At 44.2% G+C, this 23,591-nt stretch overlaps 1 long non-coding RNA gene across 1 annotated transcript; it reads left to right on the top strand.

Moving 5' to 3' along the window:
* The first annotated feature begins 1,577 nt into the window (after positions 1-1,577).
* LOC128348832 (uncharacterized) lies at positions 1,578-10,346 on the top strand. The gene is made up of 3 exons (XR_008318365.1): positions 1,578-1,839; positions 5,048-5,128; positions 10,024-10,346. It is a non-coding gene; the product is annotated as an uncharacterized LOC128348832 (long non-coding RNA).
* Positions 10,347-23,591: the final 13,245 nt, after the last annotated feature.

The raw sequence follows: 23,591 nt of genomic DNA, 5'->3' as shown, positions 1-23,591 counted from the left end.
GTCCTTATACAAACCTATGGTGTGGCCACATTTGTTGTTCTACGTACAATTCTTGTCACTGTAGCTTAAGAAGGACATTGTAGAACTGGAGAAGGTGCAGAAGAGGGCAACCAAGATGACCAGGGGCCTGGAGCAGCTTCCTTATAAGGCAAGGCTACAGCATCTGGGGCTTTTTAGTTTGGAAAAGAGGCAGCCATGGGGAGACAAGATAGAGATGTGTACAATTATGCAGGGAGTAGAGAGAATGGATAGAGAGAGAGAGAGATAGATATTTTTCTCCCTCTCTAACAACACTAGAACCAGGGGTCATCCCATGAAACTGAAGGCCAATAAACATCATTAATCTATTGAATTATCTGCCACAGGATGTGTTGATGGCCACTAGCTGGCTTTAAAAAGGGCCTAGACAAATTCATGGAAGACAGGTCTATCAATGGCTACTAGTCTAGTGGCTATAGGCCACCTCCAGTCTCAGAGGCAACATGCCTCTAAATACCAGTTGCAGGGGAGCAACAGCAAGAGTGAGGGCATGCCCTCGCCTCTTGCCAGTGTGCTTCTGAGGGGCATCTGGTGGGTCACTGTGGAAAACCCAGTGCTGGACTAGATAGGCTTTGGGCCTGATCCAGCAGGGCTGTTCTTATGTTGAAGTGTGCCTCCAATATTAAGCACCTCTTTTCTATCGAATATGGCCACAAAGGTTGGGAGAGGTGACCTGGACAGGACTTCAAGGGATGTAATTTTAAATGGGAAGCTACTTTCCAATCAGCAGCCATCCACCAATGCCAATGCGAGACATACTGCTTCTGTCACACATGGCAATGAAAGGCTCTGATCATAACGTAACTCATGTTACTGGAGATAATTAAAAAAACATGTTCTTGGCACAGCTCTTTAAAAGACAGTGACAAAGTGATCTACACACTCTCTAGTTCCACCTCTCCTGCCACCAGCAATCTCCTATAAGATGGAGAATCGTGATTCAATAATGGTTAAACATTTAGGTGCTTTATTTGTAGTGGACTGAGAAAGAGCAATGCTAGACACTGAAACAGCAAACCATGTCAGAATTATAGTAAGACAAATGTGCTTGTAATTGCTCACTTAAATCTTCTGGACAGATCTTTTCACAAATTAGTTGATTCTCTAGGACGCTCCAGCAGATAAAGAACAGATAGTAGAAATCAAGAAACAAGAAATCATTTTGGGTCCACCAAAGACAGCAATCTTGAAGCCGTATATAAAGAGGTAATATTGAGCAGCTGTCAGATATATAAAGCAGTATGGCAGATAGGCATTGCATAGTAGCTCCACTAACGATTTTTTTAAACAAGAACCTCACCTAAGCCAATTAAGTTTCCATATGTGCAAAGTAAAATGGTTCAAATATCTCCTACCCACCACGGACAATACTCAACCATCCCTCCGTTTTTTTAAAGTGGCAACAGCAATGGGATTTCATTTTTGCATGGAATTCATCCATTGGTCCAATTCTATAACCTGGCAGCCATATTGAGTCACATGTTCCACAGTTATCCCATTGACTACTATGTTGTTAGGAGGGAATGTAACCAGGTAACTGTTGCTAGGAGCAGTGCTAGAGGGTGTGGCTTCAACTGGGATGGTGAGGTTACTGTTGGGGGCAGAGTTGTTATAGGTTTACTGTTAGAGGCTTACAGTTAGAGCTTTACTGTAGCCTGAAGATAGCTGGGAAGAGCTGATGTACTGAAGAAAGGAAAGCCTAAAAAAAGTGTAAAGTTGTGGAGGTCACCAAGAGAAAAGCTGGAGGTGCTGAAGGGAAAGTGATGATTTCCCAAGGCAGTATGTTGAGAGATTTCTGAGGTGAGGATCTGATGCCTGATGTTAAAGGAACAGAAGCTAAAGCTTCCTATTATCAGGAAAAGTATAAAGACTGACACTTATTGGGCAACCGTGGGGTGGGGAGGGAGGGAGGGTCTCTCCCCCCACCTCACCTGTCGATCTCTGCCTCTGGGACCCCTCTGAGGATAGAACGTACTGGGGGGCTTCCACGGGAAGAGTGTGAAGTGCCAGATGGGGCTTGTGCTGCGAGATCAGGCTTAGCCCGCTTTCACTACACATGATCTGTTCCTTGTTGCTGGGCGGCCGTATCGGCTGCCCAGATGACCGACTGCTCCGGGCGCTCCCACATCCTGCTGCAGCTCTGTTTGGAGCTCCGAGGGAAGGGGAGTGTCCCCCAAACCTGGTCCCCCAAACCCGGTGTGAGTGCACGGTGCCTTCCTGGAGTGCCCTCTCCCCCTCACCCCGAGTGTGTCATCCACGGCTGCAGGCAGCCGCGGCTGACACACGATCAAAAGAACAAGGTTAACGGAATGCCCACTCCATTAACATCATTTAGGGATAGGGTTTTTTAGGAGGGCTAGCTGCCAGAGAACCACGGGGCTCGCCCGTGAGCCTGGTGGTTCTCACGACTGCTCAAAACCGGGCTGGGCTCCCATAGCCCGGTTTTGAGCAATCGTGTGAATAGCTTCAGAGAGTTGTAAAGTTGAAATCCTGAAATAAAAGGGGGAAATTGGCATATGTTCTTGGTTCAGAAGACTGACTGGATCGTCTCCATTTAAGCCACAGCCATAACTACTTATTCAGAAGACAGCTGGGACACCTTGTAAATTTGTTCATATTAAATGCAACTTGGAAGATAGGGAGAAAAATAATCATTTTGCATGATAAAAATAAAAGTTATTCCATTTACTTTATTAAGAGTGTGTTATCTATGTGGTTTCATACCAAAGCCAGCTACTAAAGAGAGATTTATGGTGGCAGCAAAGAAGTTTTCATGGTAGCAAAAACATGCTGGTTTTGTCACACAGTCCATGTGCATTTGGCTGCTCAGAAATGATCTTGCTGAGCTCCAAAACAGCCTCTTTCATGGACAAAGCTCCTGTTCCATATGTATAACACTGTGGAACATGTGAGCCATTATTTTTAGTTTCTGGAATAATCTACCTGTCAAGCCTCAGCAGAGATCAGCTCTGAGGTTCCAGGCTTTCTGTCAGCTCAGGGGGGTAGAGACAGGAGCATGGCTGAGATTAAGGTCCAAAGAAGACCCGAGGCAGATGAATAGTCAAGGCCTGGCAATAGGCTGAATTCCCATGCAGACAGAGATTAGAAGGACCAGAGGCAGAATCATATTCAAAATCAGATAGCAGGGTTAAGATCTGAGGTAGCAATAGAAGATTGGAGGCCCAGCACAGATGTGAGATCAAAGTAGCAATCTGAGCAGTCAGAAAAAGGAAGCAGGAATTCAGGCAAGAGAGAGAGCTCATATTCACAATTAGTCACTTGGACTGAAGAAGAAACTCTGTGGTCGGAACTTTATAGGGTTCGGTGTATGGAGACTGGCTCTTGAGGATCAACTGACCAAATGCTCAGGTGGGCTAGTACTGCAGTCTAGATGGCATCCTCAACCTGCTGGAGCCCAGTCTGCTAATGCTTGCAAAAGAACACCTGAGCTGATGGCACAGGAGAGAAGGCACAAGCACCTGAAATGGGCTAGCACTCCCGCAACCCCCAGATAACTAGCTTGCTCTTCTGCCACCCCGCATTACAGGACCTGCTCAGTGGCCACATTCACACATACCATGAAACAGGAGGTCCCTTGACCACCGGTTTCGGAAACTGCACGTCCAAATGTGGACAACTGCAGTTTTATTTTAAAATGGACCCGTGGTTTCCGTCCCCAAACTGTAATTTGCACCTTCAGTTTGTAGTAAGGTCCACATCCTGGATCTCTGTTTCTGCAATGCAAGCGTTACATCCAGATTCTGGCACTGCAGTTTCCGCCCTTTGGAACCAGAGTTGAAGGAGGTAGCTCCTCCCTCGCTCTGGCTGCTATTGGCTGCTGGGGCTGTCCTTCAGTAAAGAAGGAAGCCCCTGCAGCCAGTTCCCCCCTCCTCTCTGTAGTCAGTGACTGCAGAGAGGGAGCTATCTTTCTCATCTGAATTTGGATGGGAGAGCAGGGGGAGTGGGTGTGGAACCTTGGGTCCATTGGACCCATGGTTCTGCGTTACATCCTAAGGTGCCCTATTTGTCTTTCAATGATTTTTAAAGCTGCAAACAGAATTCCATACAAGCATTATCTGGATCCCTGAAGAATGGAGTAAATCAAAAAGAATAACATAAATGTATTGTTGATTAACTAAACAGAAATACAATGGGCACAACCTTTTGGTTTCTGCCTTCTTCAGCTCTGTTGTTGTAGGAAGGGTACAGTAGCTGCAGTAACAGTTGTAGAATATCTGTGATGGAGTGTTCTGCAGTCTAGGATTGGCTGCTGCTGACATGTCATGTGCTGTCTTTGAGGCTGAGGCCTCCTGGGACTAATGTCCCAAGTTTATAGATCCAAATATTCTCTCGCTTCCAATTTTGCTGCATCTGATGGCATCTCTATTGAAGTGATTGACAAGTCTGACAGTTTGTGCTTGTCAGTGTTAAAATGTTTGACTACTGGTTGTTTAGAGTTTTTCATTATAACTGCACACTTGTGATTGTGAAAATATTCCTTTATGTCATTTTTTGGCGCGCGTGTGTGTGTGGGTGTGTATTAGTATATAGAGAGAACAGTTTTCCTGGAGTTCACGTCTGTTTATGTTTAGGATGGGTGCATTAATGTGAAATACACCATAGTTTTTCTTCGCAAAAACCCGACCTATGGGACAAATTCTGACCCCTGGAAATGTACTTCGCCCCTTCTGTGCCAGCCCAATATTTTTTCTGTGCCTCCACTGTTGCTCAAAGTCTTAGTCTGAGACAAACTCACACCCCTTGGGCCTTTCACTGTGCGGCTATCTAAGTGCTGCTGGTTTGAAGACCAACTGCAACCCAATGGGAATTTCTAACTACAGTTAGAACAAAGGATTGTGAAATCTTTCTATGACCTGTTACTAGTTTTAATAAAAATCACTTTGAAATCCAGCAACAACCTAGGAATGTTGCAGGCAGGTGGGGTGGGTACCCTGAGAAATGACGATAGTCTTAATAAGATTCTTTTGTCTCCCTCAAAATCTCTTAGATGTTTCACATGTGAAGTGACTAGATTTGCCAGCCCTCCTGGATTGGCCTGGAATCTCCAGGAAGCAACATCAGTCTTCAGGTGACTGTTAAGGACTGACTAACACAGATACTCTCTCACATCCAAGATATTTTTGTAGCTAGTAGCTTTGTCTACAGTATGCACGGCTGTAACAAAACCCATGAAAAACGACATCGTGTTGTTAATTTCCATCCTTCCAAATGTATTAGAATAGCAATGTCTAGAGGACTATTGGGAATTTGGGTTGTTCCCAGGGCAAACACTTAAAATGCAGATGAGAAGACCTTTGCACACAAAATATCTTAATCCTCAAAAGTCAGAGCTTCAATCCCTAGAATCCATAGAGGTGAATTTCCTTTCCTTAACCATTAGTTAAGATGAACAAATGGCTATGCAGAAAACAGGGCATAGGAAAACTCTACAACTGCTGTAAAGGCTAAATATAACCTTGGGAGTTAAAGGAAAGCTTGGATGGAATATAAAACAGCTTCTAATCTTTTGATCTAATCTAAGGCATGACTGAATCACTACCAATTATGTCTTAGAAATGCCCTACAACATAAAAAATAGTTTTGAAATAATGAAGCTGGAGATACACAGAACAGCAGGAGAATTCTGTATTTGGCACGAACATTAGCAGCACATATATACACACAAAGGTGCAATTCTACCATTAGTGTTGCTTGGCTGAGTTCCATGGCTTTGGTGGATCTAATGTGTGAGCTAAATCCCTCCCCCCCCGCCAATAAATTCTCCACTCTGAATTTTGATGTCACCTGATCAGTGAATCACTGGATTTGTGGAAGATTCTGTATGTGCTTTCTGGGTTTATGGTGAACATTTGATACCTTCATATATATTTAAACTTCAGTATTTGCCATTTCTAAGTTGAAGTTGATGTAGGCAGTATAACTGTCTCATAAACAAAGTAGTATTTGGCAAACCACGTGCAATGGAATTTAGTATTTAACAACGATAAATTTATGAGCTTACATAATTTAGACCAGCCACAACCTTTATAAAAAAATGAATAGAGCCCAACAATTCTAAAGCACTTTTGAGGTAAAATTGCACATACAACAATAGTTTTAATATTTCAAAGTTAATTACTGGTTACTGCTGGTTCTTTTAGATGTCTCAGTGGCTTCGATACCATCAACCATGGTATCCTTCTGGATTGTCAAGGGGAGTTAGGGATAGGAGGCACTGCTTTGCAGTGGTTCCACTCCTATCTCTTGGGTAGATTCCAGATGGTGGCACTTGGTGGCAGATGCTCTTTAAACCAGGAGATATTGTATGGGTTCCCTCAGGGCTCCTTTTTGTCACCAATGCTTTTTAATGTCACATGAAACCACTGGGTAAGGTCATTAGGAGATTTGGTGCTGGGTGTTATCAGTATGCTGAAGACACTCAAATCTATTTCTCTCCTCCTCCTCCTCCTCCTCCTCCTCCTCCTCCTCATCATCATCATCATCATCATCATCATCATCATCAGGTAATGGTACTCATTCCCTAAATGCCTGCCTAAAGGCAGTAATGGGCTGGATGAGGGATAACAAATTGAAGCTGAATCCAAGTAAGATGGAGGTGCTCATTGTGGCGAACTGGAATTTGAGGGATGGGATAGTTCTTCCTGTTCTGGATGGGGTTACACTCTCCCAGAAGGAACAGATACACAGTCTGGGAGTGCGCTTAGATCCAGGCCTCACGCTGGTATCTCAGGTGGAGGCTATGGCTAGGAGTGAGTTTTATGAGCTTTGGCTGATTAGATAGCTGGGTCCATTCATTGAAGGGAATGATCTCAAAACAGTGGTGTAACAGTTGGTAACCTCCAGGCTTGACTATTGCAGTGCTCTCTACATAGGACTGCCTTTGTATGTAGTTCGGGAGCTTCAGTTAGTATAAAAATGTGACAGCCAGATTGGTCTCTGGGGCAACCCAGAGAGACCACATTATGCCTATACTTAAACAGCTGCACTGGCTGCCAATACATTTCTGGACATAATAATAATAATAATAATAATTATTATTATTATTATTATTATTATTATTATTATTATTATTATTATTAAAAATACAAAGTGCTTTGTAATAATACAAAGTTTTACAAAGTATTATTACCTGTAAAGCCCTGAATTACTTAGGTCCAGGTTTCCTTAGAGAACACCTTCTTCTGTATGATCCCCACCTTTGTAATAATACAAAGTTTTACAAAGTATTATTACCTGTAAAGCCCTGAATGACTTAGGTCCAGGTTTCCTTAGAGAACACCTTCTTCTGTATGATCCCCACCACATGTTTAGGTCATCTGGGGAGGTCCTTCTCCAGCTTCCATAAGTGCATCTGGTGGTGACTTGGGACCAGGCTTTTTCAGTAGCTGCTCCTGGGTTGTGGAATGTACTTCCCACATAAATGTGTGGTTTAAATACATTACTGGCCTTTAAAAGAGCCCTTAAGACTTATTTGTTTGGACTGGCCTTCCAGGGTTTTTTGTTTTAATAGTTTAAATTATTTTAAACTGTTTTAATTGTTCAGATTCTGTTATCTATCTATCTATCTATCTATCTATCTATCTATCTATCTATCTATCTATCTATCTATCACATTTGTACACTGCCCCAAACTTTCGTCTCTGGGTGGTTAACAATAGCATAAAACAAGTTAAAATATATACAAACACTTAAAACAATTTAACAATTCAAAAATCACCTACAAATTAAAACCTTAAAATTTTAAGGAACTGAAAAAGCTTGGGTGAAGAGGTGGGTTTTCAAATGTTTTCTAAAAATTGTCAGAGATGGGGAGGATCGTATCTCAGTAGGAAGTGCATTCCACAGTCTCAGAGCAGAAACCGAGAAAGCTCGTCCCTGTGTGGCCACCAGCTGAGCTGGCGGCAACTAGAGACGGATCTCTCTGGGCGACCTCAATGGGCAGTGGGGCTCATAATGAAGAAGCCGTTCTTTTAGATACCCAGGGCCTAAGCCATTTAGGGCTTTATAAATTATAACTTGCACTTTGTATTTTGCCTGGAAACTTATTGGCAGCCAGTGTAACTCTATCAAAAAAGGAGTGATATGGTCTCTCTGAGATGACCCAGAGACCAACCTGGCCGCTGCATTCTGTACCAACTGAAGCTTCTGGACTTCGTACAAAGGCAGCCCCACACAGAGCGCATTGCAGATGTCAAGTCTGGAGGTACCACTGTTTTGAGGTCGTTCATCTCAAGAAACGGACGCAGCTGGCATATCAGCCAGAGCTGATAGAAAGCACCTCTGGCCACCTCCTCAACCTGAGAAACCAGGGAGAGGTTTGCATCCAGAAGTACTCCCAGACTGTGAACCTGTTACAGTACTTTTGGGGAAGTGTGACCCCATCCAGAACAGGGAGATCAAAATCATCTCTGTCGTTCTGAGCCCGCACAATAAGTACCTCTGTCTTATTTGGATTCAGCTTCAGTCTATTCTCCCTCATCCAGCCCATTACTGCTTCCAGGCAAGCATTTAGGGAAGTTATGCCATCTCTTGAAGAAGTTGACATGGAGAAGTAGATATGGGTGTCATCAGCATACTGATAACACCCAGCTCCAAATCCCCTGATGATCTCTCCCAGCGGTTTCATGTAGATGTTAAAGAGCATTGGAGAAAGTATGGAGCCTTGTGGGACAACATACTTAAGCTCAGATTTCGAAGAGCAACCGTCTCCAATCGACGCCAGCTGGAATCTGTCCAAGAGGTAGGAGCAGAACCACTGTAAAACAGTGCCTCTCACCCCCAACACTCTCAGACGTTCCAGAAGGATACTATGGTCGATAGTATGGAAAGCCGCCGACAGATCCAAAAGGACCAACAGAGGACCTTCCTCTGTCAATTCCCAATTGGAGATCATCCATCAGGCCAACCAAGGCAGTCTCCACCCCTTAGCCCACCCGAAAGCCAGTTTGAAATGGGTCTAGATAATCAGTTTCAACGAAGATCGCCTGGAGCTGAGAGGCCACCACCCTCTCAATTACCTTGCCCAGCCATGGGAGGTTGGAAACAGGCCTATAGTTGCTCAACTCTGAGGGATCTAATGCAGGTTTCTTAAGAAGAGGTCTAATAATTGTCTCCTTAAGACAAGGAGGCATCCTGCCCTCCCTCAGAGAAGCATTTATGATTTCTACCAGGCCTCCTACAACAACCTCCCTGCTAGATAGAACAAGCCATGTTGGACAAGGGTCAAGAGAACAAGTGGTAGGCCTCACCATTCCTAGCAGCTTGTCCACGTCCTCAGGAGTCACAAACTGAAAACGATCCAGTCAAACCACATAAGAAGAGTTGCTGGACACCTCCAGTTCAGACATCGAATTAATTGTGGAGTCTCCATCTAAGTCGGCATGAATCCAAGAGATTTTATCTGCAAAAAATTCTTTAAACACATCACAGCGGTTAACTTATAGTTCCAAATTCTGATTCAAGGAAGGGAGGCACATACTAGCCCCCTCACAACCCTGAACAACTCTGCTGGATGTGAACTCACAGATGCAATACGGGCAGAAAACAACCACTTCTTTGTCGCCTGTATTGCCTCAGCATAGATCTTTAAATGTGCTCTATGTCGTAATCTGTCTTTCTCTGCTTGCGCTCCAGTTGCCTACCTTGCTGCTTCAGCCCCTGTAGATTTTATGGTTTTAAGTTTGATTTTTGAATGACTATATTTTATTTTGGTTTGTAAACTACCCAGATCTGTTGGATGGGGGCAGTGTAGAAAAGTAACAAACAAACAAATAAAGAAATAAATTGGCAATCCAAATTTGAATTGTGATGTTTATATTGAATATTTGCACATTTCTTTTCAGCTCTAATAACTGGGCACAGAACCAAAATATAAGATGATATATGTATTTTGACACATGGAAATGTTCACATACAAACATATATTACTGAGCAGTATCATTACCCTTTGCTTTCTTTTCACAGTATAGTCCTGGAAAATAACTTCATGTCTGGGCGGCTGCTATATTTTCCCTAAAGCAATATTTTGAAGTGAAGTTGGAGGTTTGCTGCTCAGACAAAATATCCAAAGAGGTCGGGGGACTGGAAAAATGGTTTTATTCAACTTTCTTATGATCTTAGAGGTTATTGTATTTAATTTTGTTCTATTCTATTTTATAATGTGTTATTGTATTGTATGGCGTTGTTTGGTCTTACGGAGAATTCTGTTGTAAGCCTCCATGGATTCATATAGGAATGGCACATAAAAAATCTTGTAAATAAATAACAGTTTTGGCAAGACTAGAAAATCTCTGCACATGTGCAATGGTTACTTGCACAATCCTGCCCATTCTCAGTGGTAACCACCAGGGGTCTGTGGCTGACATCCTGATTAATGATGCACTGGTGCAATGGGAAAAGCACCAGTGTTTCATCCAGAGGTGTATCTAGGGAAAATAGCGCCTAGGGCAAGCACTGAAATTGCGCGCCTGTCCAAGCAGGAATGATGGGACTTGTAGTCAACAATATCTGGAAATCCCTGTTAAAAGGAACACTGTACCATCTAGACATGGTTGTTGATCAAAACCTGAAAACATGAGCCATCTCTGTAAAAGATTGAGAATAACAGTCAGGAGTTATGTGAGGATTCCAAGTGTCATTTTCTCTGTCTCATCTCATGCTTTTTAAAAAACATGACTTTGTCCTAGAGGATCATCTGTCCAAATAGCCACTAGCAAAATAAGGGAAGAAGAAGGTGGTGGTGGTGGTGGTGGGGGGGGAGTCTATAAACCAGTGAATGATTCCTGCCAGCCTTTGTCTTGTGATGACTGTTGGCTCATGATGGGGTATATGTGCATTCACCACACTAGTGCTTGCTTTGACACCAGGAGGGAGGAAGATACATGAGTTTGCCACACTGGACAGAGGAATTTGCAACAGGAGCAGACAGCCAAGTTCTGCCAGGGCCAAAACCAGCCCCTGCCAGACTAAGAAGTCATTGTAATTCTCTCCTGTCACAAGCAGTGTGCTGTTCTTTTATTATTGACTCTAACTCTCAGATATCTCAGTCATGGATGGAAAATTCAGGGTCAATTTACAAGAGACACTTTTCCTACATGGAAGTTTCTTCTGTGCAGAAACCCATGTGTAGTGATCAATACATATGTATCTGTTCTGCCAGGGGCATAGCAAGGTTGGAATGGGCCCAGAGATTAGATTTTAAAATGGGCCTCCAGCCCCTCAAAGTCCAGGGCCTCCACACATCCCAGGCCCCCAAGGATTTAAGTCTGATATTTCAAAATAAGTATGCTGCCTGGAAATACATTTCACTGAATATACACACGCACACTTCACAATATATAGTGATATACATTGAGTACTATATATTTGTGCTACTTTTAATGCCCAGAACACACTACAAACACTAATTATTAAAATGGCCCCCTCGCTGCAGATTAGCAAAGGAGATTTTCAACCATGGAGTGTGAGCCTATGTATGTTTTCTCAGAATTCTGAACAAATTCAGCAAAGTTTGATTCCAGGAGGTTTTTCACACGAGGCTTTTAAAGCTCTTTTTAAAAAAAGACACATCTCCTCTGGAATGGAGGTGCTGCATTCACATGTTGGCCTGATTTACCCTGAAGTCCCTGTGAGTTATTGGGGAGCAGTTCACATGCAAGAAAAATAAAATAAAAGCACAGCACATGGTTCACAGTTTTCACTCAGACCTTTTGGGTTGCAAAACAACTTGAACACAAGTGCATTTATGAATGAATGAATGAATAAATGAATATAATATTGTTTGTTCCAACTTCCAGAAGTTTTTGTAATTTTCTGCCATGAAACAAGCCACTTATAGGCCTTTTTAGATAGTTTTTGTTTTTAAAGCCAGCACATTTTTCAATCTGTTTTAAATTAAATATTCAGAGTCTCCCCCCCCCATATCAAAGCCCTATGGCAAGCAGATCCCTATATACCCGGGATTGGGGGGGGGGGTAACTACAAAAAGGAATTCACAGTCTACCTGGCAAAAACTGTGCTGGATAGTCTGGGCAGAGGGTCTTCTGCTGCAGAGAACTCTGCCTGCCTCCTTCCTGGCTTGGTTTGGGACTGCCAATTTCAGGCGTCAGGGATGCCTACTCAGAGGCCTCTCTGGAAGCCCTGCCCACCCGCCGATCAGCTGAGAGGCCGGGAGAGAAGAGCTCTGCAGTTTGCAGGCCTCGCAGATCCTAGGCCACACCGAATCTAGGCTGGAGCCGGAGGGCAAGGCAAGCAGGATGGCAAGTGGCTGAGGGGCCCTGGGAAGGTGGGCAATGGGGTTGGGATGGCAGGAACTTGCATGGCACCCCCCCTCAGTGGCGCCTAGGGCACGTGCCCTGGCTGCCCCCCCAGCTCCGCCCATGGTTTCATCTCCACTAATGGCACAGTGGTGAGGGTAAATTTTCCCTTTTCCTCTTTCCTCATGGGGTGGCAGCGTACCTCCCTGCTGCCGCATTGCCTCCTCAGACAGGAAGTGACTGGAAGTACCCAGTGTGCATGTGCATGGTGGGTGCATGTGCGAACATCATACTTGCTCATTTGTGGTCCACCATGCATGCACCCGCACACACCGTGCGCCCATGTGCTGAGTACTTCCAGTCACTTCCAGTCTGAGGAGGCAGTGGAGCAGCAGGGAGGTACACTACCACCCCGCTGGACCCTTTTAAACTGCAGCGCTGACAGGGGAAACATCCTTAAAGGTACCCCCCCCTCCACATTTGAGTTGCCCCTGCCAGTTCCAAGCACATCTCTATCACACAACCCTCAGGGACATATTTTAGAGTGACACAGAGAGCTCCCAGGGGAAGGGGAATTTGTTAAATTCTCTCACACACTATCAATAATGCAGTTTTAGTCTAGAATTCTTCACAAGTATTGGTGCTACACTGGTTCTTCTCCCATTGCACCAGTACTTCATTAGTCAGGATGTCAGCCAGTGTGTCTATTGAGGATCTCATCACAGTTCTCATTTCCAGTTCTCCATGCCATCCTGCAGGCTGACCTCATGAAATCTAAAGCTACTTAATGTCTCTTCTAGTGATTCACAGATGTTGTGGACCACAGTTCCCATAATCCCCAGCCAGAAGCCATTGCAGCTGGAGATGATGGGATTCTTTGTCAACAGCATCTGGGAATCTCTGTTAGAGAGAACACTGGTCTCATGTAGGTGGCACTAGATATCTGCCCCCTGCATTCATTGAAATATGGAGGAATCCATGTACAAACAAACCAAGTCTTGACAAATTCTCTTCAGATCTAAGAGCCAGCCCAAACATTTAGGAGCCAGACCATGGACACTCAGTGGTGGCACTAGAAAAAAATGTTTAGCGGGGGGCACAGAAGCGGCAAAATGCATTTCTGGGTAGGCAATCTGTGTCCCATGTTGTTGTTGTTATCATTATTATTATTATTTACATTTTATATCCCACTCTTCCTCCAAGGAGCCCAGAGCAGTGTACTACATACTTTTCTCCTCACAACAACCCTGTGAAGTAGTTTGGCTGAGAGAGAAGTGACTGGCCCAGAGTCACCCAGCTACTTTCATGGCTGAATGGGGATTTGAACTCGGGTCTCCCTGGTCCTAGTCCAGCACTCTAACCACTACACCACGCTGGCTCAGAGTTCTGAAATAGAAATGGGCAGGTAGTAGGGGAGCTATTATATTTTTCCACCAAGAACCCGTGGGTAATACTGTTTTTTTACAAATGGTAGTGGGTAGGGTGGGGACTTAAAAGGGTGTGGGCTGTTTTCCTAAGCATAAACATTTCTCTCCCCGCCACCGCCCTTGTTCCCCACTCTCCTTCTCCCCCAAACAAATAAACAAACATTTCTCTCCCTGCCACTTCAGTTGTTCTGGGTCTTGTTTTCTTGTTTGCAAGGAGGCAACATGGCTTCCACATCCTCCGACCAACTCCACGTGCCCCTGCCGCACCCCCCGCTCCCTCCCTGGAGGCTGCTGAGGCTTCTGCTGCTGCTCGCACCTGCTTTGCAAAAATCCCGAAAGAGAACAGCTGGGTGCGGGATTTCAAATTGGCTTTCTACAAGGATCCTTCTGAGGGGCACGCTTTGGGCAGGTGCGGGCCGTTGCCATGGGTGGGGACTATGCATGAAAATACAGTACTTGTCTGAGGGGGTACTTGCCTCCCATGCCCCTTCCAGCGCCAGTTTTCTGGACACTTGACATGATTACCACTTAGTGACAGACATTATCCCCTTTACAGTCACATAGAACACAAACGCGTCTTCCTGTTCAAATAACAATTTTATTAAATAACTCTGCCTCTGAATATCCTAATCTGTGCACCATAGTTGCATTTCCAGGTGCCATGGCTCCTTGGTGCCTGGGATTTGTCAAGCCCTGAAACAAACAATCCCACTGTAATTACTGGGGCGGGGGGGGGATTAAATACTAACAAAAAAGAATGAGGTGCAACATAAGACTGTTATGCAATTACTTACTGAAGAGAGGAGAGCTGGTCTTGTGGTAGCAAGCATGACTTGTCCCCTTAGCTAAGCAGGGTCTGTCCTGGTTGCATATGGATGGGAGACTAGAAGTGTGAGCACAGTAAGATATTCCCCTCAGAGGACGGAGCCGCTCTGGGAAGAGCATCTAGCTTCCAAGTTCCCTCCCTGGCTTCTCCAAGATAGAGCTGAGAGAGATTCCTGCCTGCAACCTTGGAGAAGCCGCTGCCAGTCTGTGAAGACAATACTGAGCTAGATATACCAATGGTCTGACTCAGTATATGGCAGCTTCCTATGTTCCTATGATCCTAAGTGTTCCCTAAAACTTTGGCTCAGAAAACACTCTGGAATGTCACTTTTTTCTGTCCAATAGGATTTTTAAAAAGCCACAAGGTGATAAGAAAAATCTCAAGTCTGAATCTGCTGCCTGGAGAATAAAAAGAAAATAAAAGAGAAATAATTTTCTTTCCCCCTTTCACCCCCTTTCCTTCCCAATTCTGACTAGGACATTAAAAGAGGAAGGCCACTTATAAGCAAGGCACAACTGTTTTATTATTTAGAGCTGTTACCTTATTAAGGAATCTTGATTAATCATATGAACGGTCAACTCTGCATATGAATAATTTTTTTAAAGAAAATGTGGGCAGCCCAACTGTACTGAGCTTTAGTCAGGAGTAAATCTCGGCACTTTCAATAGGACCTCAGCCCAAATAAGTGTGCATAAATATTTGAAGAAAGATACTGAGGCTGTTCTTATGGGCTAAGGCAGCCAAGCCCAGTCTTGGCTGTGCATGAGAAACAGCAGGAGGCGAGTGGCCGCTGATGGCGCCGCACAGGGGCGTAGCAAGGTTGGAGTGGGCCCAGAGACAAGATTTTAAAATGCCCCCCCCCAAGTCCAGGGCCTCCGCACACCCCAGGCCCCCAAGGATTTAAGTCTGATATTCCAAAATAAGTATGCTGCCTGCAAATACATTTCACTGAATACACACACACGTCACAATATATAGTGATATACATTGAGTACTATACATTTGTATTACTTTTAATGCCTAGAACACACTAGAAAGATGAATTATTAAAATGGGCCCCTCGCTGCAGATTAGCAAAGGAGACTTTCAACCATGCAGGGTGAGCCTATGTTTGTTTTCTCAGAATTCTGAACAAATTCAGTCAAGTTTGATTCCAGGAGGTTTTTCACAGGAGACTTTTAAAGCCCTTTAACACACATCTCCTCTGGAATGGAGGTGCTGCATTCACATGTTGGCCAGATTTACCCTGAAGTCCCTGCAAGTTATTGGGGAGCAGTTCACACACAAGAAAAATAAAATAAAATAAAAGCACCACACATGCTTCACAGTTCTCACTCAGACCTTCTGGACTGCAAAACATCTTGAACATAAGTGCATTTATAAATGAATGAATGAATAAATAAAATTAATAAAATACTGTTCCAGAAGTTTTTGCAATTTTCTGCCATGAAACAAGCCACTTATAGGACTTTTTAGATAGTTTTTTTTAAGTCAGCAAATTTTCCAAGCTGTTTCAAAATAAATATTCAGAGACTTCTCGGTCCCTCCCCCCCCATATCCAAGCCCTATGGCAAGCAGATCCCTATATATTGGGGGGTGGGGGGCAGGAAAGGTAACCACAAAAACGAGTTCACACTCTACCTGGCAAATGCTGGTCTGGGTTAAGCAGGCCAGGAGAACAAGCTGGAGAGACGGCAAACAGGGCAAGTGGCTGAGGGGCCTTGGGGCTGGGCAGGAGGCAATGGGGAGTCACGTGAGGTGCCTCTGGGGTGCCCCTCCAGGCAGTGGGGCCCCCAGACAACTGTCTCCCCTTTCCCTATCATTGTTATGCGCCTGGCGCCGCAGCGGCAAACCTGTCTACAGAGCCCGTCTCTTAAATGGGGTTAATGGAGCGAGCACTCCCTTAGCCCCGTTTTTGTGATCTTCTGTCAGCACCAGCTGTTTGCAGCCAGCGTTGAGAGACTGTGGGGCACCTGACTGGTGCCAGGGGAATCCCCACAATGCACCATGCACTCACACAGTGCATTGTGGGATTTCTGGGCGTCAGGACAATACGTCCCAGCCCTCAACATTCCGTGCTGCCAGGGGCAGTCAGCAATCATCTGGGCTAGTTATCTGCCTACCCAGAAAGGATAGAGGAATCATCTGCAGGGAAGGGAAGTTTCAGCAACCTTCCCTGCCTCCCACCGCCAAACCCTTCTCAGTGACCGTGAGAAAGGGCTCACTAACTTCTTGAAGGAACTTTGCTACCACAGTATCTTCAGCTATAATTTTACCTCAGAGGAGAGGCTACTGTACTGTCATAGCATTCTAAAATTGTTGTACATGATTCCAGACTACTTTATTTTATTTATCTAATTTGTACACAGTCAGATAAAGCTAGGGCTCCTATGCTTCTTCTTCAAAGGCCCCAGCCTCATCTCTTCACAAAGTTGCCTCAGCGCCTCCAATTTATTATACTGGAGATAGTATAGATACTGTCAGAAGCAAACATGTTTTTGAGGTAAACACTCCAGCATCATTCAAATGGAGCACTTTAAACAGTTTTCATCAGGAACTATCATATGAGCATGTAACACTACCTCAGCACAAGTCAGACCATTGAACTATCTCGCTCAGTGATGTCAGCACAGCAGCTCTTCAGTCTTTTCCAGCCATACCTGGAGATGACGGGAACTGAATCTGAAACCTTCTGCATGCACATCCTGTACTCTGTGACTGAGCTATGGCTTCAAGTCATGAAAAAGCCTACCATTAATATTCTTTAGATTTCTTTTTCTCAATCCATTGCCTATTCTTCATCCTGTTTCCTTGCATCTGAGCTTCCGGGTTCCTCAGACTGTCTTTGTCCATGGTCCCCCCGCCTCCCCAGTCCTCAGTCTGCCCCCAATGAGGTTTTCATCCTAGCCAGATGGGAAAATATCCATTCCCTCAGGGAAGCTGGACTGCAAAGTGTTTAGTCCTGGATTCCTGATCATCCAAATACTCTATTCAATCACATCAACTTAGCCAATCAGTATAAAATAATTCATATTTGTCCTAGAGCCAGTTGTTAAACAGAGTCCTGTTAACAGACAAGCAATTGTTTATTTTTCCAGGCTGGCAAAACTCCTAATTTAAAACACAAGTAAACCTGACATTCAATGGCATTTTTCACACAGAGTAACATTACAGGCATTGTATATGCCTTTGTCTCTTTGATGCAACGGAACTTTCAGGCTGTTCCGTGAAATAAGGGTTAATTTATTTTTAATTAAGTTTATTTAATTAAGCTTCACCCTGTTTTTAATAATTGAATCTCTAATGGAACTCAAAGCTGCAGGGAACCAAATCATCATCGCTACATGTAATGCTTAATTGGAAATGATATAACTTCACAAAATGAATCATTGTTACAGGGGATAAGATCAAATGCTTTTTGAAACACCTCTTAGATCCAATATCAGGGGTATCAAGACAAATAGTCCCTGGAAGATTTGGTTACAGACACCTCTTCATTATTTAACAATTGCTAACGACACAAAATGCCTAATAAGGAAAGAGACAGTGGCAATAAAAATGCTTACAGAACGGACAGGACTGAAAACAAAGCTAGGAAATCTATGTTGATTTACAAACAGTAGCATAAGTTGACCGTGTTCCATTTGCAACCGTGATTCTGTTCCTTTAGATGATTTGAGAAAGACAGTATTCCACAGTCACAACCTTTCCCATTGCACGGCTGGAAAACCCTCACTTCAATGTTGCCCTGTAGGGATGTGCACAATCTTCTCTGAGGACATGGGGCATCTCCGGAGGTTCCTCCTCTACCTGCCAGCGTTCATGATGTTGTAAATCACACTATTTGGGCAGTATTTGGCCTGTTCTATTCCTCACCCCAACACAGCGGTCATTTTGGAGGTCGCTGTGCATGATCAGTGGGCCTCTGCGTGGCCTCAGATAAGCAGAGGCCCATTGGGCATGCACGGCGACTTCCAAAATGGCTGCAACAATGGAGTGAGACCCGGAACGGGCCAAAGGCCACATGAACAGGGTGATTTAGAACATAATGGAGGCTGGTGGGGGAGGAACCCCCAGATACAACCCTGCCGCAGCGTTGGAAAAGCCCCCCAGAAGGGGTAAGTACAAAATAAATAAATAAATAAATAAATTTTAGAAAGATTGTGACACACACACACACACACCCGCCGCCGCAAACAGCCAGGGAGATCCGGTCTGGTACCAAACCAAACCGGGGGTATTCCGTTCGATACCAGACCATCAAATCGAACAGGTTTGATGTCAGACCTGTTTGACATCGAACCTGTTTTCACATCCCTATTCCCCTGTTCTGGACACCTTGTTGTAGATGAAATGTTGGCTGCCCTTATCTGGTATTTTTAAGAATAATGTACCAAAGAGAGGTCCCTGTTTGGAGAACAATTAAAACTTAATTGGCTTTTCAAGTATTTACATCTGGCATCACATATCATCATTGAACTGAAATGGTCAGGTAAGATTTCCAACAAGGGAGAGAGATGCGATGGACATTTAGGGATGACTGCAGTAGCGGCCAGTACAGGTGGGATGGGAGTAGGCAGTAAATGAGCTGCATGTGTGGCTCATTTCCACTCGCCTATCCCGACCCCAGCACCACATTCTTCCTTGTCTTGTCCGCTGCAGTGTTAACCACAGCTGCATGGACTGGTTATTTACCTGGTTGGAGAAACAGGAGGCTTTACACACAGGGCTTCTGCCCTGAATCTCCTTCGGGAGAGAGTGTGTGCATTCACACACCAGCCAAACTTACTTTGAAGTCCTGTCAAGATCCTTGGACCCACTCCACATACAAGTCGGGTTTTGTCTTGTGAATTCTAGCTTATCACAAGGTATTTCCAGATTTTTAAAATGCTGGTTTTAAGCTACTTTTTCCCGAAAATACCAGAGCAAACAGAGAGAGCCATAGATGTAGACTCATTAGCATGATAAGAGATATGCTCTCTTCAGAAATACAGGTATAGCTTTTCAGTAATCCCCCGCCCCCCTTGGCTAGAAGGAAAACACAGACACCTACATGTGGACTTGTTTCAAAAGAAAACTTAGAGCAGAGGGTAGGGGCTGCTTCCCTTAATGCTGTGAGTGTACTTCGAAGTGGCTTTGCTCAACATTTACCCCGAAGTCTGAAGCCAAGTGTGAATAACTCCCAGGTGAATAACGAGCCCACACACCAAGGGTTGACCCCACAGTGGTAGCGACAAGGAATAATAACATGAACAGCCCAGCCCTGCTGGATCAGGCACAAGGCCTATCTAGTCCAGCATCCTGTGGCCCACCAGATGTCTCTGAGAACCCCACTGGCAAGAGGTGAGGGCAGGGCATGCCCTCTCTCCTGCTGTTGATCTCCTGCAACTGGTATTTTGCCTCAGAGGCTGGAGGTGGCCTATAGCCACCAGACTAGTAGCTGCTTATAGACCAGTCCTCCATGATTTGTCCAAGCCCCTTTTAAAGCCATTCAAGCTAGTGGCCATCACCTTCCCTGCCATCCTGTGGCAGAAAATTCCATAGATTAATTATGCACTGTGTGAAAATGTACTTCTTTTTTCCAGGCCATCAGTTTCATGGGATGATCTCTGGTTCTAGTGTTGTAGAACATTGTGTCCACACTCTCTGCTCCATGCATAATTGTATACACCTTTATCATGTCTTCCTGTAGTTGCCTCTTTTCCAAACTAAAAAGCCTCAAATGCTGTAGCCTTGCCTCATAAGCAAGGTGGTCCAGGCCCCTGTTCATCTTTTGTCTTTTTCTGCACCTTTTCTAGTTCTACAATGTTCTTCTTAAGGTATGGTGACAACAAGAACTGTATACAGTTGAACTGCACCCAATACTGCAAATGTGTCTGCACCATAGATTTGTTTGTTTGTTTGTTTGTTTGTTTGTTTAGCCTTTATATACCGCTTTTCAGGCAAACCTCCCAAAGGGGGAGAGCATTTTTATTTTCAATCCCCTTCCTAATTATCCCTAGCATGTGGCCCACTCACCCAGTTTGGAGAGATCCTCCGAGGCAGTATGTGAACATAGGAAACTGCCATATACTGAGTCAGACCATTGGTCTATCTAGCTCAGTATTGTCTTCACAGACTGGCAGCAGCTTCTCCAAGGTTGCAGGCAGGAATCTCTCTCAGCCCTATCTTGGAGAAGCCAGGGAGGGAACTTGAAACCTTCTGCTCTTCCCAGAGCGGCTTCATCCCCTGAGGGGAATATCTTGCGGTGCTCACACATCAAGTCTCCCATTCAGATGCAACCAGGGCAGACCCTGCTTAGCTATGGGGACAAGTCATGCTTGCTACCACAAGACCAGCTCTCCTCTCCTGAGGCAGCAGGGGCAGGGAGAGAAGAGCAGGAATGCACCTGCATATCCTCCCCATCTCACCCATACCAGCCACTACTGAGTGAATGTTTCACACAATGGATAATATCACTGACCGCTTCACATGAACAGGGAAAAACATATAGGCAGCATGTAACTATGAGAATACAATAGCAGGATCTATATACACTCAGTCAAACCAATGGTCCATCCTGCTTCGTAACATCTGCCCTAATGATATGAGGGTTTCAGCTGCAGCCCAAGGTCTTTCTAGGTGCTGCTACCTCAGTGTTTTGTTGGAGAGGTTTGCATCTGGAACATTCTACAAGCAAAGCATGTGGCTACAAAATGTTGGCCCTGACTCTGCATAGTGTGTCCACTTTCAGAGCCATGTATAGAGGGGAGGGCAATCATTCCTTAACATGCTGCATTGTTTTCAGCATGTTAAGGAATGTTTTGTGGCGGCGGGGGTTTTCAGCTTGTAATGACAGCAGAACTCCATCAGATACTCCTGTGACAAACAGGACAATGTATTGAATTACAATAACTCTCTGGTAGGATCCAGAAGAAAACTTTTTAATTATGTGCCATCAAAGAAAACACTCTTATACGAATACGACAAATATTTATATACCACTTTTCAACAAAAGTTCCCAAAGCGGTTTATGTAGATATAAAAATAAACACATAAAGATGGCTCCCTGTCCCCAAAGGGCTCACAATCTTAAAAAAGAAATATAAGATAGACACCAGCAACAGCCACTGGAGGGATGCGGTGCTGGGGATGAATAAGGCCAGTTGCTCTCTCCCTGCTAAATAAAGATAATCACCGCTTTAAGAAGGTACCTCTTTGCTCAGTTAGCAGAATTCTTTTTGTCTGCTTGTCTCAAATTTATATTTTGACTCATTGCTGACCATTAGCAAACATGCAACACCTGAGTTAGGTCTCTACACATGCAGAAGAATGAGGAGGCAGAATGTTCTGCACCACTTCAGACAAAGGTGGAAGGAACAATGTTTGATGTTTCCCATGAGAAAAACATTCCTGCCAATATGAAACTGTCACAGTAACAAGAAAGGTTCTAGGTCAGCTCTGTGCCTGCTAGGCTGCTTTCTTTTTTTTAATTTGCTGGGAGTTTTTGATGTAAAGGAGCATTCAGAAATCTTATGGACTAGAGTGGTGTTATCCATTTTAACTTTCTATTCCCTTATTCTACTGTATGTATAGAATACTCCTAACATGTGCCTCAAACGGTATTGCCATATAGTTACTTGGAAAGACATTTCAGTTGTATTTTTTTTAATGTACTATATTTATCTAAAATTGACAGAATGTTTTGAAATTGTGACAAAGACAGATATACTTGTATGAATATAACTGAAAGCCATATGAAGTACTGTATATTGGATGCAGCGGCAATATAGTATTCATTTAAAACTGGCTTTCAACTGAGAAAGCCCCTGTTCAAGTGTTACACTGAATGCACGATAGTTCACATTTTTATTAGTAGTTTTGTATAATGAAGCATTTAAGTTGCTTTGTACTCCCCCCCCCCTTCGGTTCCTTTCCTTAAGTTTTCCAGCTTCTGCACTGGTCATGTAACATTTTAAGAAAAGCCACCATTATGAGCCTTAGCCTCACTTTGTAATATGGAGATAATACAAAACTTTCTCATCAGCCCTACAAAGTAATACATTCATATATTTGTTTAATGTAGTCTGTAATGTATATCCCCCGCCCCCGCCAAGTTCCAAAACCAGAAGACCCACTGGGGGAAATGCTGCTCCCAGAGGAGGATTGGCAGGCATGGGTAGAGCCCTGCCAACGATCCTTCCCTGGAAGTGAGCCCTGGCCCCAAACTCATGTTATCACATCAAGTGGGGATTGGGAACTATGGCTGGCCGAGAAAGTATGTAGTTCTGCCCTGGAAGTCAGAGGTCATTATTCCCTAGGGGGGCTCATTGATACTGCCGTGGAGGGTCAAATTAGATGCGGATTTAATCACATCATTTTCTCTTGTGTATCCCCCCCCCCATTTTATAATAGCAGCTGCTGGATTGGGACTGCAGTATTGGAGGTTAAATCTTTGGGATTACAATCCCAATGAAAATCCCATCCCTGTTTGAAGCAGAGGAATGGCAAGGTTGAAGTAGGCCCTGGGACAAAAAGTGAAAGTGGACCTTTACCTCCCCACTTCCCTACATTCCTCTTTGGAGAGGCAGGAGGGGGAGAGTGAAGAGCAAGCTGTCACTCAGCTGGTTGGCCCTTTGTTCAATTATAGCTATACCCCTGGCCTGAAGCTGTTTATAGCTCTAGGAAGGAATCTGCCATTGACATCCCTCCTGGATCTAATAAAAGTTTTGGATGTGTATATGTGTGATTTGATTGGGACTGCAGGTGTTAGCCCTCTCCTCCCATATTGCCATCCAAATCTGAATTGCTTCCTCCCACTGAAACTGCTATTTATCTTGAATGTATCCAAAAGCAGGTATTTGGACTTTTCTGAATCTTGCCTGTCCTACTTAAATCTGAAAAGTGGCAGCTCTGGAAGTTCTTTTTAAACACTAAAATCTGAAGCCAGTGAAGATATCAGTGACTAGAAGGTGTTTTTGTAACAAAATGAATATATCCCATAATTTTCAGCATTGGAGGAATGGCCAGGGCAGAGATGTCATA

The sequence above is a fragment of the Hemicordylus capensis genome, chromosome 3 (assembly GCF_027244095.1).
Source record: "Hemicordylus capensis ecotype Gifberg chromosome 3, rHemCap1.1.pri, whole genome shotgun sequence".
Taxonomy (NCBI): Eukaryota; Metazoa; Chordata; class Lepidosauria; order Squamata; family Cordylidae; genus Hemicordylus; species Hemicordylus capensis.
This window is presented reverse-complemented; position numbering and strand designations above follow the sequence as displayed.